The sequence below is a fragment of the Phyllostomus hastatus genome, unplaced genomic scaffold (assembly GCF_019186645.2).
Source record: "Phyllostomus hastatus isolate PE091 unplaced genomic scaffold, TTU_PhHast_1.1 phas_contig_1048, whole genome shotgun sequence".
Lineage (NCBI taxonomy): Eukaryota > Metazoa > Chordata > Mammalia > Chiroptera > Phyllostomidae > Phyllostomus > Phyllostomus hastatus.
Window position 1 is genome coordinate 1,843,558 of NW_025333513.1, and position 8,025 is coordinate 1,851,582.

An 8,025-nucleotide genomic window follows, 5' to 3' on the forward strand; every position below is an offset into this window, starting at 1 on the left:
CAGAAGAAGGTGTCATCTTCCCCACCTTCTAACTCTGGCCTCCTGAGAGAGAAGCCCCTTGGTTCTGGAGTCCTGAGACCAAGGGCCCTGCTCCTGGTTGTGCCCCTCCTCTGCCCTGAGGTGCTGGCTGGCAGGGAAGGTGTGACCCTTCCCGGAGCACCTTCGCCATCAGTGAAAAGCCAAGTCCTAGAGCAAGAGCACTGAGTCCCGCTCAGCCCCCCGCCAGCTGTACAGTGAAGCTGCCCAGCCTCGTGCACGTCAGTGTTCTGCGTGAAAAATCCGAATACAGGGCTGGCCCTGACCATGCGAGGGCAGCTCGTCAACGTATCTCTCACACATTGATGTTTCTCTCCCTCTCTTTTCTTTTCAATTCAGATTTTTTATTTATTTGGTTTTAGAGAGAAGGGAAGGAAGGGAGAAAGAGAGGGAGAAAAACATAAGAGTGCAAGAGATACACTGCTCTGCTTTCCCTCGCACGCCCCCAACTAAGGGCCTGGCCGGCAACCCGGGCATGCGTCCTGACTCGAACCGGAGACCTTCTGGCTCTCAGGCCTGCGCTCAATCCACTGAGCCTCACCAGCCAGGGCAAATGAAATCTTAAAAACACAACAACAACAACAACAAAATACAGAGCTGTATTAGTGAGATCCTGGCCGGTGACTAAAGGAAAGGTAATGAATAGGTGGACTTGCCAAGGTGCGGGCGGGGCAAGGGCCCTGGAGCTAGCAGCTGTGGGACTCATACCACCCCAGCCTGAAGGGGGATCCACAGAACAGATGAACCCCACACCTCTCTCCTGCCCTCCTGTCTCTTACCAGTGCCTCCCATTGGCTCAGACGGTAAGGAGGCCGGGAATTCAGGCCTCTCAGGGCACAGAGCCAGGAGAGAACAGAGGACAGTGGGTTTGGAGGGTTGAATGGAGAAGAGCCAGCATAGGTAACTACTTTATAAAACATTCAGCTCAGTCAGCAAATATTCTCTGTAATTCTCTTTGCTTTCATAGTCTCCAGGGTTCTGAGTAAAGAGAAGTGCTTGAGATCTAAAGAAATGAACCTCTAATGGTGGAACTTTGTTTTATAGGATGACCAAGGAGGGAACATTTATGAGACAGAAGATTTTATTGAGTTCTCCACAGACCAGGCCTCCGAGTCCCATCCCCAAATGAATAATCAGTTGTTGAGTGTCCGTTACACCCTCTGGAGTGGGGGACAGGGCTGGGCTGGACTGTGGACCCCCGAGTCCTGAGCCCAAGCTGGGAAGCAGTGGGGGCTGTTTGGTTAGTTCCCAGTTGCCTTGTCAGTGCCATCCCCCCTGGGCATCCTGATGCCCAGGCCAGGACCTTGGCCGGGGCCTCCCAGAAAAGAGGAGGCCTCAGGCAATTCCTTCTCTCTCTAGACTCAGGAAAGGTGCCCTGCACCATGAGGGGAAGTTGCCCTAGCTTCAGTGAGTGTGGCCAGATTTCTAAACCTCACCTGGCAACAAGGAAGGCAGGTGAGGGGCAGGACCAGCATCAGCCCTGCGATCCTTTTGGCAAAGAGGCCAGCATGAAAAGCCTCCCTGAGGCCAGGGCCAGGGCCAGGGCCAGGGCCAGGCAGGAGCAGCCTTTGTCTGGCAGGAGACAACAGGATGACGTCAAGTGCACCTGGGCTGGGCCCTGGGCTCCAGCTGCACCCCACACCCACCTTGGCAGGATCGAGGCCCTGTGAGCTGGCCCTTGCCCAAACTGCCTAGCCAATGCTTGCACTGGCTAAAATAAAGGGGTTCAGCCACCAAATAGGACCTGCTCTGACACCAGGTTTGCCAGCCTCTGTTTCTGAAACACTCAGAAGGAAGAGATCATGCAGCAAGGGGTGTGCCATGCCCTTCTAAGAGGGCAGGGAGGGGTCAGGGCCGAAGCACTCTGGAGGGCAGAGGGAGAGAAAGGCCTGCTGTTTGCCCAGGAGCTGAGCAGACACTGGGGCCCTTGTCCTGGGGCAGCGGGGGAGGCTGCTGGCCAGATGGAAAGCAGCAGGGGGAGAGAAGGGAGTCCTGGGCTGAGAAATCAGCCTCTTCCTTCCCACCCCCCAACTTCCCCACCAGCTCCCAAGCTAGACTGAGAAGAAGACAGAGGCCATACTGAGACCTGGTGAGGTGAAACCCCCATTCCCACCCAGACAGCAGAACCTCTGCAGGCAGCCTGGGGTTGCTCAAAAGCACCTTAAGGTGCTAAGCAAGGTGCTGCCTTCCTGAGATACAGATGCTGCAGAAACTCACTGGGTCTGCACCTGCAAAGCTGGGCTAGATTTTCTCTGGGAGGAGCGCTCCTGGTCTGAAGAGACAACCCAGCCTTGGACCTTTGGGGGCAAGCAGTCTGGTGAGGAGGTCTGCATCCAGCCACTTGACAAATATTGATTGAGCCTGTGCTGGGTGCAGGGCACTACACAGGACAGTAGGGTGAGGGCTCCCAGAGGGCCTAAGTGCCCCCATTGCCATGGTGATGGCCCAGCCCCAGTCCGGCCCAGCCCCTGCCCCTCAGTAGGCCTTCGACAAACCTCAGCAGCTCCTTCCTTTGGTTGGCACTAACGTCATTCTACACCCTCTTTCTAATGTAGCCTCTCCCAGAGCAGCCCCCAGCACATCAACCAGCCTTGGCAGCAGGCAAGGCACTTGGGGGTGGAGCCAAAGGAGAAGCAATAATATTAGTCAACCATTGCCCACACCTGCCTCCCACCCCTAGGTGGTGCTATGGCTGCATTAGTGCGCTTTGTCTGACTCATCAACGTCATTTTACAGATGAGGAAACCAAGGCTCCTAGGGCTGAGGGGACATGACTGCAATGAAACAGCAAACTGATTGCTCCCAGTATAAAGACAGGAACAAACTTAGCCAGCTAACAGGTTGGTGGAGCTTGTATAGCTGACAACATGTCCCTGTTCTGCAAATAAGGAAAGCTGGCGGGGGGGGTTTGCTCAGTGTCACACAGCTAGTACATTACAGAGATGGAGCTCAGACTCAGACCAGCCTGAGCCCAGAGCCTGCAGGCTTGATCTGCACTCTGCAGAGTCACAGACAGGAAATCTGGGAGGAGGTCTTTGTTCACTCAGGGGTTAGGCCCCGCCCCGGGCAGAGGGCTGTTCCTTTGCCCTCAGGGACCCTGCCCCATGGCTGGGAGGAGCCTCCCCGGTGGGATAGGAACTCCACCAAGGCCTATGCTTCCAGCCTCCACTGACAGTTGCCACCCAGATCTTTCCTCTGAGTGCATCCTCCTGGCCCCTCCAACTTCCCTGCCCGCCAGGTGGACATCCACACCCAGGGTAGATTGTCCTGGGTGCCGTGGTCTGCGGGCCACACAAGCCTCACCTGCCCTGTCTCAACACCACTGTGACCCATTAGCAGTCTCTGTCCCAACAGATAAAATGCACTGCAGGAGGAAGAGATTAGACAGCAGGGAGGACTGCCTGGTTGGCCAGTGCAGGAGATTCAGGGATTGCTTGGCAAGGGTTGGGGACTTCTTCAGGAGAGGAATATTCCAGGCTGCCTGAGTAAAAATACAAATTCTGGAGTTCCAGATGAATTAACTTCCTAAGCTTGTCCAGCCCCCTCCCCTCAGGGCCTGAATACTGGGAGCAGGAAGGTTGCCTCCAGACCTGCTCAGCCCCGCTCCAGGACCGCATCCGCCAGCTCACACTGCTCCCATTCACACCAGTAAGAATCAGCGCTCATGAGGGTTTCCTGCTGTTCCTTCGTCTCTGTTGACTCACTTACTCTGCACACCAGCCCTCTGAGGGGGCTGCTGTTACTATGTCCACTTGACAGACAAGGACCCCATGGCCCAAGGGCTTTTCCAGGTCTCTCCAGCTTCCCAACATCTGTACATCCCTGAAGGCTCAGCTTACATGTCCCCCACCCCAAGAGGTCCTGCCAAGGACCTCTGCTCTTCCCGAAGCAGTCAACACATCGTCCACTACTTTTTGGAGCTGGGGCTCTCCAAGCTGACTTGCCACTTTCTAGCTCTTGACCTTGAACAAAGGACTTCCTCACACCTCAGTTTCCTTACCTGTCAAATGGAGATAATGCAGTACCAACCACAGGTCATGGTGAGTATTTGGCAAGACAGCAGACAGACATCATCCCCTGCCACCATTGCCTGGCGCAGAGCGGGTGCTTAACAGGGGCAGTCGTCGCTGCTAAACCTGTTACATACACTCTGTGATGGCACCTCGGCAGCTGAACTCTGAGGATCTCACTCCCGGGCCTGACTGTAAGTTCACTGAGGACTCATCCTGACAACTCTGTCTTGGTTTGGGTTCCCCAGGATGCAGTCCCTGAGACAAAAACTCAAGGACATGTGAATTAGTGGAGGTGACCACAGTGAATGTCAGCGGAGGAGTAGAAGGCAGGGAAGGGATAGATGTCAACAACAGATGTAATGTCCACCCAGGTACCACTGGGGACAACTGGAGCTCAGCCACTCCCGGGAGCTGCACAGCTGGGTCAGTCTCTGATGTGCTCTCCCCACACCAGCCAGTAGTCCTGGTATTAACCGAGGCCCCAGCTTCCTGCAGCCTGTGCTCTGGTGACGGACTGTCCTGTCCTCATCCAGCTCCAGCCCTGCTAAGCCAGCAGATTTGGGGATGGGAGGCCAGGGCTTGGAGGCATGGGTGCCAGGGGCTGAGGGTAGGGCCTGGCTAAGGGCCAGCAAGAGCACAGAAGTGGGAACCAGGGGTACCTTAGTCCTAGCCAAACAGAAGGGACCAGGGTGGAGGTGCCAGCTAGCCACTCATCGGTCAGGTAAGCCAAGCACTTCCTAGGGGCAGGTGGGCAAACTCCCCTCTTGAGTTTTCAGAACCCAGGGAGCCACTTTAGGCTTGGTCCAGTGCAGAAGGGTTTAGCCTGGGACACGACGGGGAAGGGGACTGCAAGAAGAATCAGGAAAGGTGTGTGTGGGGTGGGGGATGGGGGGCTGTTCCAATCGCTAGTGCTGCAAAACAAATGATCCCAAACTCAGTAGTGTGAAAAAATAGCCATTTAATTTTGCTCAAAGTTTTATGGGGAAGGGCCTGGCTGGGCGGGTCTCACTCGGGGTCTCATGTGATTGCTATCAGATGTTGGCTGAGCTGGAGTCATCTGGAAGCTGCACAGGCTGGATGTACAGGAGGCTCCCTCCCATGGCTGGCAGGCAGCGCTGGCTCAGGGGAGCCCAGTGGGTGCTGTGAATCAGAGCAGTGCTACGTGGTCCCTCCAGCTCAGCAGTCTCAGGGCAGTCTGACTTCTCACGCGGGTGTGAGAACAAGTGTTTCAAGGGAAGCACGTGGTACCTGGGTGGCCCTTGATAACCCGGCCTCCACAGCCACATAGTCTCACTGCCACTTGCTTCATGGATGGAGGCAGGCGTGGCCCTCTCGGATTCTGGGGCAGGAGGACAGGAAACCCACCACTCCCGGGAAGTATGCCGAAGGATGCTGGGCCACGCTTCTGAACTGTGACGACACCTCAGAACGGGGCTCTCTGCCTGGGCTAAGAGGGCCTCACAGGTCACAGGCCCTGGGGTGACACCAAGAGACCTAGCTGGCACCCACTCTGCATACTTGAAGACTGGCGCCCAGAGAATTCAAAGTTCTGTCCACACCTGCCGCTGCCCCATCAGGCCTGTCTGCCCCAGTGAAGACCGAAGAGGCCTTAGGCCCTGTGGACTTGGGGCGGTCAGCAAGCTGGAGGTATGGGCTGGGGCTGGGGGTATGCCCAGGGGCATTTGAGTGTGTACATGTGTGTGCACACAAGCACTTGAGAGTGTGGACGGGTGTGAGAAGGTTACTGTACACTCCAGAAGATGCTGTGCCCTGTGACCAAACTCTCCTGCCCAGAACACAGGTTTTGCAGGCACCAGGGGAAAGCTGAGGCTGGACCATGGGGAGGAAAGGGCTTCAGGAGGGTGGAGGTGAGTCAAGAGTGTGTCCTGTGGTGGGGTGGGGGTCAGGGGGAGCTGGGGCTCTGGTTCTGGGGTCTCGGGGCTTAGGGCTTGTGAGAAGCTGAGCTATGGCCAATCAATAAAAACCATTGACAGCTCCCTGGCAGCACTCTGTCAACCAGCGAAACACCTGTGGTGAGGGGGTGGGGGCTGGGTGGGGTGTCAGGGAAACCAGAAGAAATCCGTGGTCCCCCCAAATCCTCCCTGAGGCCAGGAGGTGTGACGCCCCTTTGATACCCCACCTGTCCCCGTGACCCCAGAAGCTGCTCCAGGCTTCCAGCCCACTCCCTACCACAGCTTCCCAGGGCCAAGTGCCCAAGGCGAGCCAGTGTGCCTGTGTGTGGCAGCCTGCTCCCCACTCCCCCTCAGCCCCAGGGACTGTCACAGCTGTACTCCCGACAGGCTGTCAATCGAGATTTGTTCAATGAGTGAGGAATGGGTGCATGTTGGAGTTGGCAGTGGGCAAGGGTCCACCTTGGCCTCCGGTCTCTGCCCCTTGCTCCTCCGCTGGGTCTCCGGGCAGGGTGGCTGCCCAGCCGGCCCTGTACCCACTCCAGAGCCCACCCAGGCCCTCAGGCACTTCCTGAGCAGCAGGAAACTTACTGTCCTGCCTGCCCCTGGAAGGGGACAGCTTATCAAGGGGAAAGGACACTTTGTTCAGGCCTGGCCATTTGCCTGGGCTAGGGGTACCGTGTACAAGGCCAGGCAGGCAGGGCAAGAAAATCCCCATGAGCAGATGGGAATGGAAGATCTGGGGAGGGCAGGTGAGCCAGGTTCTGTGCCCCAGGCCACGCCTGGGCCAGCCCTTCTCAGAGGTCCCCTCAGACCCTCTCTTCCTCCATAAGTATACCTGCTCTCCATCCCCCTCCTACTTCTCTGACTCCTGTCCTGGCAGAGTTTCTCATTCACTCTATCCATTCATTCCCTCATTCATCCATTGAGGCAATACTCACATAATACGTGGCATGTGCTGGCAAGGCCCTAAGCCCTAAGGACACGACAGCAAACAAGCCAAGCAACAATCTGACCTCATGAAGCTTATATTCCAGTTGAGAGACAATGGGCGCTTAAGTAAGTTAACTATATGATGATTTATTTACGATATGATGAAAATGCTCTGAAGAAAAATAAAGCAGGGCACAGGGAGAGAGACAGTTGTTGGGGAGAGGGAAGATGGATGGTTTTTTAAAAGATAACTGGGTAATAAATATCCCTCTGAGAAAGTGGCAGCTAAACAAAGACCTAGAGGAAGTAAGGAAGTAAATCACATAAATTACTGGCGCAGAGCCTGCAGGTGGAGGAGACAGCAAGTGCAAAGGCCTTGCGGCAGGAGTGGGCCGAGTGTGTCCAAGCAACAACAGAGAGGCCGCGTGACCAGGCACGCAGAGCAAGGAGGGCCACAGGAGACGGGACGGGGACAGAGAGGGAGCAGGATGCTGAGAGCCTTGTCAGCCCTGGAGAGGACTGAGCTCTCACTTGCATGGTGGGGAGGCAATGCAGGACTTTGAACAGAGGATTTAAAATAACAGTAGCTCATGTCACCTAGTGCTTAGTATTTCTAAATGTTTTTTTAAACACTGATCATGTATTAACCCGTTTAACCCTCCCAATAACCTTTACGAAAGAAGAGGAAACCCACACTAGACAGGTCTCTACCCAAGTTATCATGAACCAAAAATGTCTCCAGACATTGCCAATGTCTCTTGGTGACAGAACTGCTCCTGGCTGAGACCGCTGCCCAAGTGTCCTCCTCTCCCCCATCTGACCCCGTCCCCGCTCAGGTTCACACCCCTCTCACCACGACACTAGTGACAGCCTCCTGAATGGCCTCTACCCCCCCCTACTCCATCCTCCACTGCATGCCCTAACATGCTACCATCCCCAACTTACAGCCTTCTGTGGCTCCCACTGCCCTGAGGATAAATCCAAGCCACTCGGGTTGGCATCCACGGCCCCACGCAGTCTGGCCCCTGACTGTCTCCCCGGGTCATCCTCAATCCCCTCCTCCAGCCTGCCCTCCCTTGCTCATTCCATGTTGAGCGGCTCTGTGCCAGCCGCCATGCTGGGCATTTCAGGCT